Below are 10,084 nucleotides of genomic sequence, written 5' to 3' on the forward strand. Positions count from 1 at the left end.
GTGCAATCGACGCGCGCGCGCACAGTGTGCGTGCGCGTGCATGCCAATTTAAGATCATGTGCGCGTACGCGCCAAGTGCGCGCACGCGTGCATAGACTTGTGCCTAAGGCCCAATGTTTGCACAGTTCAGGCCTAACTCTCGGGTTTTTTGGCTGGAGGTGAAATTTTGCATCCACGCGTACGCGTACAGTGCGCGTTCGCGTGGACGGTCGAAAAATGCTCAGGTGCGCGTACGCGTTAGGTGCGCGTACGCGTGGATGGTGTTCTGTTTTTCAAAAAATATTTTTCTAAGTTCTTACACCAATCCAAGCCTTTCAATCCTCCAAACAGCTACCAAAACGCCCTAGAACCTTATTCAACATACTATACTACTAACTAAACTTGATAAAACAATAAAAACAAGAAATTAAACTAATTCTACCAATATTTGCAAAAGATAAAAATGAAAATGAGAATCTACCTATAATGGCAACTCAATTCACTTATTAACAAACTAAAAGAGTATGGAAAGAGTTTACCATGGTGGGGTGTCTCCCACCTAGCACTTTTATTTATTGTCCTTAAGTTGGACATTTGAGGAGCTTATTGTCATGGTGGCTTATGTTTGTACTCATCCTTGAATCTCCAAGGATCCATGCTTCTCAATTGGTTGACAGAATTTCCAACCATCTTCACCAAACTTGGGTGAGGTTCTCCCCAAGATATGAGCTCCCAAAATTGGTCTTCATGTTGTGATCCGGGATCCCATATCTTATTTTCACACCCATCTTCTAGTTGATCATCATGATTCAACTTGGGTGGTAGGCATATAGAATTCTCCTTTATGCACCAAATTCTCCTTCTAGACCCATACAATTTAGCATTCCTCCAACCGTAGTATTTATGCCTTGAGGGTTTAACCTTAATGAGCCTAACATTCTCTTTCCAACCATTACACCACTCCCTCTTACTCTTAACTCCACAAAGAGCTCTAAGTTGACCATCATTTTCAATCAAAAATTCATCCATAATTGAGTCCATCTCTTGATCAACCTCTTCAAAGTCTTCAACCATGATGTGCTTTGGAGGTTGCGCACCCTCCTCAACATCAATGTCAAGCTTCTTGGAAGAGTTTTTCATGATGCTACACTCCCATGGACTCTCAGCGTCTCCTAAATCCTCAACCACTTCTTCCTTTTCTTCAATAACCATAGGCTCCTCCAATTGCTCTAATACAAAATAGCCTCCCTCATTTTCCACCGGGTTTTCCAATCTCTCCTTCATGCTATGATTTTCAATGGATTCTTCACATGTGGCCACGGAAGCACCTTGAGTGTTCAAAAATTTGTAGGCTAAGGTAGACACTACCTCGGTCAAGTTAGTCACAAACTCTAGGGTGTTCCTTTGCATATCCGCTTGTCCTTGAAGTAGCAATGTGAGAGAGTCATCTATTGGGGCTTGGGGTGGATAAGAGGGTTCATTATTTTGGAGAGAGGGTTTATAGTAGGAAGATGGTTCTTCTTGGTAAGGGTATGGAGATGGTGTGCGTTGAGGTGGTTCTAAAGGGTATGGAGATGGTGTGCATTGAGGTGGTTCTTGCGAGTAATTGTGTTGGAATGGTGGTGGTTCCATGTATGGTTCATATAGCTCATAAGGTGGTGGGTATGGTGGATAAGGATTGGGGTCATATGGAGGGTTTTGGTGATATGGGGCTTGTGAGCAAGGTGGTTCAAAATCATGTTGAGTGGGTAGTTCATAGGCATGTGGTAGTGGTTGTTGACAATCACAATAAGGGTTACCACATCCATTAGATTGATATGCATTAGGATAAGAGTTATACCCATAAGGAGTTGGAAGTTGATCAATCCCTTGAGGCTCTTCCCATCTTTGGTTGTGCCCAAATCCTTGATGCATATTACCATTGTAGTTCCCATTTTTTACAACATAATTTGAGCCAAACTCATAGGCAAAGTGAGGATGAGAATTCATAATAGCAAAGAAAACAAAAATTAACAAAGATGAGCAACGAAGTCCTAAACCTAACAAAAACTAACAAACAAGCAAAAGACAAACATATTCACAATATTCACATATGTACAATAACTAATAACATAACACCATTGCAAATCCCCGGCAACGGCGCCATTTTGACGATTGATTTTTTGACGGTTTAGAATTTCACTAATAAAATCTCGTTGTAAAGTATAGTTTCTAAACCAAACAATAATCCTTTCGTACAAAAAGTTGTTTGTCACAAGTACAAACCCCTAAAATCTATAAACCGAAGTATTTAAACCTCGGGTCGTTCTCCCTAGGATTTACAATAAAGTGTTTTGTTATTGGTTGTGAGTTATATTTGGGGTTTTGGATGAGAAACATGAATAGTAAATGGTAAGAAAACTTTATTAACAAAATGGTCTTGGCAAGATTTGGTTGTCAAGGGTCTTCATCATTATCACTAGCCACAAGTATGGTAGTTGCAAGGATTAATCCCACTTAGTCATCCTTAAATCAATTAACAAAGGAAAGTCAAGTGAGTTATATCAATCCTAGTCCATAAGTCCTAGCTTTCCACTAATTGGATTAATGAAGGCTAGAGTTAATGGCTATCAACTAGCAATCAATTGGACACTAGTGACTCAAGAAATCCTAAGTTACCTTCTCAAGCCAAGAACATAAAATCCTACTCTAAAATCCAACCAAGCATTTCATCAAACACTTGGAAGGCAGGTAGAAGTAGAAGGAGACTTGAATTAAACCTAGAACTATGAGATCCTAATCTAACCCTAATTCCTAATCCTAATTCTAGAGAGAAGAGAGAGCTTCTCTCTCTAACTCTAACTACTTCTAAAACTAAACTATGACTAATGATCAAAAGTATCTTGATTCCCCTTCAATACTTGACTTAAATAGCATCAGAAATGAGTTGGATTGGGCCCACAAGGCTCCTAAAACCGCTGGGGACGATTTCATTAAAGTGGCCATGGACAGAATCGGCGCGCGCGTGCAAAGTGCGCGTGCGCGCCCCTGAACGCGAAGCAACATATGGCAAAATTTATATCATTTCGAAGCCCCCGGATGTTAGCTTTCCAACCCAACTGGAACTACATCATTCGGACCTCTGTAGCTCAAGTTATGGTCAATTAAGTGCGAAGAGGTCAGGCTTGACAACTTTTTGGTTCCATCATTTCTTCATGAGTTCTCCAACTTTACATGCTTTTTCTTCATTTCCTTGATCTAATCTTTGCCTCCTAAATCTGAAATCACTTAACAAACATGTCAAGGCATCTAATGGAATCAAGGTAAATTACATTTAGCTATTTTAAGACCTAAAAATCATGTTTTCACTCTTAAGCACAATTAAAGGAGAATATACAAAACCATGCTAATTCATTGGGTAAATGTGGGTGAAAGGTGATAAAATCCCCTAAAATCAATACAAGATAAACCCTACAAATGGGGTTTGTCAGTTGTCATCTTCTCCTGTTCGTGTTGCCGGTCTTCGCTGGACGCTAGTCTTGCTTCCCCTTTTCTCCATCAGGTTCAGGTAAGTCAGTCCTGGTCTTCGCTGGTCTTCTATCCCCTTTTCTGAATTTAGATTTCTGAATTAGGGTAACGAATTTGGGTGTTCTGAATTAATGAGATTCCTGTTAATCTGAATTTTTGTGTTTTGATTTTCTGGATTCTTGAGATTTGAGTTGCTGAATTTCTGATTAGGTTACTGAATTTCTAAATTTCTGATTAGGTTAATGAATTTCTGATTTGGTTAACGAATTTCTGAAACAAATTTCTGAATTTCTGATTTGGTTAACGAATTTCTGAATTTCTGATTAGGTTAATGATTTTCTGACTATGAATTTCTGGATTCTGGTTGTGTAATTTATATTTCTGAGTTAGGTTGATATGAATTTGATTTCTGATTCTGATTAATATTTCTGAGTTAATATTGAGTTAATCTAAAGTTAGGTTAATCTGATTCCGATTATGAATATCTGGTTGTGTAATTTATATTCCTGAGTTAATATTCTGAATTGGACTAATTTTTTGGGTCGTCCTAATTTTCAAAACTATGCCTTTATCGGTGCCTGTGTTTGTTTCTGGATAAATGTTTATTATGCTAAGTCCAAATGGTTTCATTCTTTTTAAAAGTCATTGCAAAACAATTTGATAAACAATATTTGCATTTTTATTCCAGTGAAGAGTTGTTCCTATTTAAATATTTGATTACATTAGATATGATATTGAGTGGTGAATTAGGCCAAATAAATATATAAGAGCGAGGCACATAATACAATTATATATATATATAGCTTAGAAGAAGGATAAAAACAGAATATAACCGAATCGGTTAATGATTTAGACTCTAATTTACTACCCTGCTTCCAGTTCCTTTATTCTTTGATCTGTTTCACTAGACCAAACAGTTTTAACTAATATCATATTCATATCTAAGTAGTGTTATTTGAATAGTTTGGAGAGCTCAATTTTAATTTATAATTTATGCTTACGAGGAGGAAGAAGAGGGCATTGGTGTCATTTCACAACAAAACTAGGGTTTAGAGAAACAGAAACGGATCCCCTTAAAATACCCTTCATTCCAAATAACTAGTTCGTTTGATACTGCAGCTGCTATGAGTTGGAGCTTCCATTGTCTCCAAATCTCTCAAGAGCGCAAATCTGCACCGCAACCATGGCCACTTCCGCCGCCACCGCCACAACTGACGCAGTGCCACGCCAGCTGTCACAGAAGGAGCAGGACATCCAGATGATGCTTGCTGCTGAGGTCCACCTCGGAACCAAAAATTGTGACTTCCAGATGGAATGCTACGTCTTCAAACACCGAAATGATGGTCAGTCTTCGTGATCTTTTTCGTTTTTTCTTTTGGATTTTGAGTCTGAATATTATTGAAGAGTGTGTCGATTATGGCGAGTTTGAAGGGTATTTTGCAAAATGTTATATCTTTTCAATCTCAAATTGTTTATTCTGATATGGATTTTTTCATATTTACTCAAACTGTAGTGAGTAGTTCAGTTCTTGAAATCTAATGCAAACAACACAGATGTGCGTAGTTTTTTTTGTAATATATTCCTTGCTCTTTTGTGAATTTTGTATTCGGTTTTTTTACATTTATCTTTTCCTGTATCTAGGGTTCCTTTTTTGATATATACTTTTTATAAATTTGTTATAATCTAGTGGTTTGTCAATTTTTCTTTATTTGTTTTGTGTTTTCTATTCAAAGAGTCAATTTAATTATCAGGATTTTGATACGGGTAAGTGTATTTTGTATTACCACCTTTGTGTTCAAAACAGCTTATTATCATAATTTTATGATAGAGCTTATGAAAGCATTTTTATGTTTGGTTGATTTTTCGTATTCCTTGTTCCTAGGTATTTACATAATTAACCTTGGCAAGACATGGGAGAACCTCAAACTTACTGCTAGGATTATTGTTGCCATCGAGAACCCTCAGGACATCATTGTTCAGTCTGCTAGGCCATATGGTCAGAGGGCAGTCTTGAAGTTTGCCCAATACACGGGTGCGAATGCAATTGCTGGAAGGCACACTCCTGGAACATTCACTAATCAAAAGCAAACATCCTATAACGAGCCTCGTCTACTCATTCTGACTGATCCAAGGACTGATCATCAGGTGCAACTTATGTTATTCACTTGTTTCACTATTAACTGTCAATATATTTTTTGTGGGAGTTTGAAATTCTGTTATTAATTGATCTCATCTTGGGTTTGTTTTTCTATTTTTTTTCAAAAAAATATGTGTAGCCCATTAAGGAAGGTGCTCTTGGAAATATTCCAACGATTGCCTTCTGCGACACTGATTCTCCGATGCGCTATGTTGATGTTACCATTCCTGCCAATAACAAGGGGAAGCACAGTATTGGTTGTCTGTTTTGGTTATTAGCAAGGATGGTTCTGCAGATGAGGGGTACTATTCGTCCGGGGCTTAAGTGGGACGTGATGGTAAACTAATTTTTGCTCTTAACGGATTGAACTATTATTATTTTGTAGCACTTTTAGATTTATTGTGTTTTCCAATGTCTGCATTGTAAGTGTCTGATCTCGTATGCACTTATTTAGAACAATCTTTCTTGCTATACATACAGGTGTAAAAAATTTCATATTTTAACAAAAGATAGCAGTCTTATTATGTGGTTTCCTTTGAACCTTAGCTAAATTTGTCAACTTTTCATGTGTAGATGGATTTATTCTTCTATAGAGAACCTGAAGAGGCCAAGCAACAAGAGGAGGAGGAATTACCAGCTGCCCCAAAATATGCCATTCAAGATTTTGGTGCTGCTGCTTTCCCGCAGCTGATGGGGAATGGGGGCTGTTACAGCTGAACAATCCTGAACTGAACCAGTTCTTCAACAACCCATTGCAGCTGCTCCTACTAACTGGGCCCCAGACGCCGGTAAGAATAATTATTTCCACTCTGGATCTGTTAAATTTGATGCAACATAATTGTCGTATTTGCTTCTAATATGTTCTAGTCAAATAATTCTGGGTTGTTGTGTTGAATCATTCTCCCTCGATATGCAAGAAAATCCGTGCGCCTTAACATAGTTCTGTCGAAAACTGTGATGGCAGTTTATTTGACCCAAGTTCTTTTGTATCCGCAGCTGCAGGTGATTGGGAGCCAGTTCCAGCCCCACAGGCATCCGTTCATGAACCTGGAGGTGTTGCTCCCACTGGCTGGGACTAGGCATCGAGTTTGGAATTTTGTTTCTATGTTTTCTTTGCTTCCTGAGCAATTTTTCTTCTGGGATTATTTCTTTAGGAAACATACATATTTAGTATTTTGTAGTCTTGGTATTGAGTTTTAAAATTTTGTTGACGTATCGATGGAAGCTTGTTTAGTTTCAACTATTTAAGAAGATTCGTAATGGAAGTTTGAACAGTTAATTGACAACGACATGCTACTTTTTGCATGGCAAATTTGTTCTTGGTGATTGTTCTTCAGTTTGATTAGTATTGAAAAATATAGATAACCTCAGTATATATGCAAAAGTACAATAAAATAAACTTAGGTATTTTCTTAAAATATATGAAGATCTGCCATTATAACCAAGGCAATACCTTTCACTTGTTTCTTTGGTTCACCAAGAATATCTTGATCATATTCGGCTGAGGGCTTATCCTTGTATTGTGATTTACCCTTTGATATTGAAATCCGTATCCTTTCGAGTAGATCCATTATCTCTTCATGATGAGGTGACTCTATTTTCTCAGCCTTGAATGATTTAGATCTCTTGTCTTCAATTTTTCTACTTGTTTGAATTTCCTCGATGTCTCCTTTAGATCTTATAATCTTTGAATTGGTAAATGGAGAGACAGCCATTTTGAACGCAAAGGGTGAAGGTTGAACTTGAACCTCTGCCACATTTTAACAAGGTGCATCATAGTATTATCCTCAGAACTTAGTCCGCACAATATCAGGGAACATTATCAATATATCACTACCCCAAATTGCATCAAGTTATGTATTGAAGAACAAATAAGATGAAAATTTTGCTCATTATGTCGCAGAAAGCCATACGAAATTATTCTTCCCAAAAATTTGTTGTGAAGTGAACTCTTCTACCAATTTATAAGTGCCATTTAAGAATGAAGTTAAGCTACCAAGAGGTTGATGATTTGTTGGACTAATATTAAAAGCATAAGAAATCAGAAAAGGTGAATGAATGAAATGAATCCAAGAAAAACAGCAATCAAATAAGATTTTTAGAAATCTTTATTACCTCACTCTCTCAGAACAGAACAAGAAAAGGAAGTTGAAGTACCAGCTAAATAGCAGTGTTTGCTCAAAGAGAAACTCGTGAAGAAAGAGAAGCCAAGAACGCTATAGAAATGAAAAGCAACCACATCCATCTTCCCCAGAAAAAGAAAAAAATAATTGGAAAAAACCAATTCTCAAACACATCTGGTATTAAATCACAGTTCACAGACCCCCACTCCATTTCTTAAATGAACATACATATATTATACTTTATACTCTTTTTATTTATTTATTTACTTATTCTTTCCCACGGGTAAAATAGCTGGTCCACAATTTTCTGTGATCTGTAACGCGTGCAAGCAAGCGCAGACTCTGTGGCTAAAAATCGCAACACCTTTCTTCTTATAGGCTTTGCAACTTGCAAGAGGGTATTATCTGTTCATAACAAGAGAATGCACCATTGAGAGTTTGAGACCAAATAAGATCATTCTACATGGCTAAACTATTTCAAAAGTAAAATAAAAATGGACCCAACAATCATAATCATGGAATAAACACATAGGAAAGTGCAAAGTTCTAACAAAGCTGCGTGCAGATCACGTGCAGTGACCAATCCACTCCACCGACTATTCCTCCTTCCTTGCAAATCAGGCACCTTAATTGGACAAAGCCGCATTTATAACTAACAGCAGTCAATAGGAATATCTTGGCCGTGTCTTTTCCATCACTATTTCATCAAATTATTCTTTATGCTCTCTCTCTCTCCCATGCATAAAGATCACACTATACACATTGTATTCTTTTGCTATCTATCTTGATCACTATGTTAAGCAACTTGCAGTGTTGGATAGTTATTACATTATACTATTTGAAACCTTAAGATATTAAGCTTGACTAATAATATTATTTTATCAGAATTCCAATCTAATTTAGAACAAGAATCGATGTTCAAGTTCATTTAAATGAAAGTAGGAGAGACAGCTTATATCCAACCGTCCAAGACAGTATAGCACAGAACATGAAATTGGACCAAAGCCAGATATTATGGTTCTCCACTCAACAAATTATGTACACCAACCATCATCAACATGGGGCTGCTGTCCCATTCTGCAAGTCTAGATAAAGAATGTTTTTCCTCAAGTTGTGTGTGCCCACAAATAATAGCACCACTATTTTGCCCAATTGCTGCAGAATCTGAAATCAATGTCACAACTGCCAGAGCTATCTTGCTCCAAAAATGAACAACAGTGATATGTCAAACAAAAGCCATAGAAGAGAGTTTCAGGACAACTGAAACTATATTCTATCATGGCCTCAAATTCAAATACAAGGTATCTTAAAAGTACACAAACATATGAGGGATTCCGGAAAACTCTGCTTGAGCTAATTGGGATGCAAATAAACACAATATGTAGCAAATAAAAAGGTACAAATCTACTGCAATAATAATACAAAGACCAAACAAATTAAACCATCAATTACGAAATTAAGCAGAAGCTGCTGGTATAGATAACAAGTGTGAAAAATAAATGCTTGATATTGCACAAGTAAAAGAGGGTGGATGAGATGGAAGATGGACAAAGGACGAAAGGCAGAGGAAGACCTAAGAAGACCATCCATGAGGTGATCAAGCGAGATCTACATGTAAACGGTCTCTCTGTAGACATGATACATGACAGAGCACAATGACGTCGTTTGATTCATGTAGCCGACCCCACTTAGTGGGACAAGGCTTTGTTGTTGTTTTGTTTTTTTTATTGCACAAGTAAAAGAGAAAGCTTTAAGAATTAAGATGCCACATGCACCACCTACAATCTTTTACAACATAAATAGCTAAATATATGAAAATAATTTTTAGTTGTGGTGTTATGCTAATGTTATGTTATTTTGCTTCAGGTATGATCCTTCTACTGGGATCTACGGCATGGATTTCTTTGTCGCCTTAGAGCGTGCTGGATACCGTGTGGGTAGGCGGAGGAGACGAAAGTCCCATGTTGAAATTCAACACAGGGTCACCAAAGAAGATGCAATGAAGTGGTTTCAAGTTAAGTACAAAAGAGTTATTCTTAACAAGTCCCAACAAATTGTATCCTAGACAGCACTATTTTAGTTTTTTTTTGGAATGGTAGTCAGCAACATGCAACTATTTCATTTGGTTTTCTTCAAGTTTTGATGGGATTTTGCCCAATTTTATGAAGCAAGATATTTGTTTCATTTTGAGTTCAATACAATGTCGGTATTGTTTTTATTTAATTTAGGGTGTCATTTTCGGAAGGGACTTAATTTTGTTAATGTTGTTATATCTGTTACCGCTTGTTATAGCTACAAAAGCATTGTGTTTGAACCGTTCTATGACTTCTAGCGGTTC

At 37.1% G+C, this 10,084-nt stretch overlaps 1 pseudogene; it reads left to right on the top strand.

Annotated features, from left to right (window-relative positions):
* The first annotated feature begins 4,669 nt into the window (after positions 1–4,669).
* Positions 4,670–6,912, top strand: LOC107474034 (40S ribosomal protein SA-like; annotated as a pseudogene).
* The last annotated feature ends 3,172 nt before the right edge of the window (positions 6,913–10,084 follow it).

The sequence above is a fragment of the Arachis duranensis genome, chromosome 2 (assembly GCF_000817695.3).
Source record: "Arachis duranensis cultivar V14167 chromosome 2, aradu.V14167.gnm2.J7QH, whole genome shotgun sequence".
Taxonomy (NCBI): domain Eukaryota; kingdom Viridiplantae; phylum Streptophyta; class Magnoliopsida; order Fabales; family Fabaceae; genus Arachis; species Arachis duranensis.